The sequence below is a fragment of the Nerophis lumbriciformis genome, linkage group LG33, assembly GCF_033978685.3.
Source record: "Nerophis lumbriciformis linkage group LG33, RoL_Nlum_v2.1, whole genome shotgun sequence".
Classification (NCBI taxonomy): Eukaryota; Metazoa; Chordata; class Actinopteri; order Syngnathiformes; family Syngnathidae; genus Nerophis; species Nerophis lumbriciformis.
In genome coordinates, this window is record NC_084580.2 from 18,627,501 (window position 1) to 18,629,266 (window position 1,766).

Sequence of the window (1,766 nt, forward strand, 5' to 3'; positions counted from 1 at the left end):
ACGCTATAAGTGACCAGACGTCCGATATCAAAACTGGGAATATAATCCCAGAGAAGGGGGAAAAAAACGGTCAGCTATTTTTAAGTTCAAGAAACAATATGATTAGGTTATATATACATGCGTATATCCTACATAAACAATGTATGAATACATTAGATATCTATATATCTTAGAGACCTATAGACTGTATCTCTGTTGCTGCAGCAGCAGAGAGTTTATTCTGTCTTGACACTTTGTATTGATATTTTCTATTACATTCTTCCCTTAAATGATAATGTTTACAGTGATTGTTTTACATGTATTTTTTTATGTAAGTCGCTTTGGATAAAAGCGTCTGCCAAATACTTAAACATATATAAACACCTGGAAGTCTTTATATCAGCTAAAACCACCAATCTGTTTCACTGGATTCAGAATAAAACCAAATTCTGTCTTACCCAACAATGTTAGTATTTGAATATTGTTACTTGAAGACTTATTCCTGGTTACAATTATACTGTTAAAGTATTGTCTTATACTTTGCCTAAAATGAGAATGCATCATAATCAGTGGCGGCTGGTGAATTTTGTTTTAGGTGGGGCTGAAAGTTTGTAAACCAAACCTTTGTAGGGGCGTCATCCTCCCCCAGAAGATTTATTTGTGATTTTCACATACAAATATTAAAGATCTTTGCTCCTTCTCAACTCTGTGGTAATATTATTTTCATAAAACACAACCAATAGTACGTTAATGTTAGATCTCACTTGTGAAAAGTAATCCCCCGATGCCTATTTTCAACAGTCCGCTCATTTGAGCAGGAAAACGCTGAACACCAGCCCGGCATCTTTGTTTTCTACCTGTCAATTGTCAGTTTAGGCTGCTCGCCGGCTCCTCATCACCACTTCAAGATGGCGGCCAAATTGCTCACGTCACAGCAACCAATGCTGCGTCTACTTTTAAGATGTCTATGGTTATAATATATATATATATATATATTCATTTCACACCATATTCATTGCACTTCTACATTTTTTATATTTTTATATATTTGCACATTGTTTTTCTAGCATGCACACATCGCACTGTATGGAATGGCCTCAATCTCGTTACCTTGCGTAATGACAATAAAGCTGATTCTGATTCTGATTCTGATAACGTCATTGCAAACACACATTTGTTGCATCCACTGCAGTTCGCTACCTTATTCATACTTTTTGTCAAGTGATTTTTTTTAAGCAGGGTTGCATGAGGTACCTACACATAACGTTACGTTAGTCAATGTATCACACACAGTAATGTAACGTTAGTCAATGTATCACACACAGTAACGTAATGTTAGACGGCGGTCAGCAGCACCGCGTATTTTAGCCACCTACAAAAAGACAAACATAGTCAAATAAAGGTCAGTTAAAATGTATACTATATTAAGAATATGTGTACATATTGCATAGGACCCTGACATCTAAAAAGTACAACTCGGTTCATTGTTATGTTCATATATTTGTTATGTTTTTCATGTGTACGCACACATCAACACACATACAGTATGAGATGAGATCAATGAGATAAGGTAAGAACAGGACAGAAACTGCTGTGGAACTAGTTACAATGCAATATGCCATGGAAATACAATGTTAACACTTTTGTGCAAATAAGTACAGTTGCACTTGTTTTTTTCAAATGTGTTTATTCTGTAAAGGAATGAGTTACATGTTTAAAATGACTGGTTAATAGTGCTATTTTGAAGTGCAATGTCAGCACTATCTTTTTCCCTGCAATTTCAAATG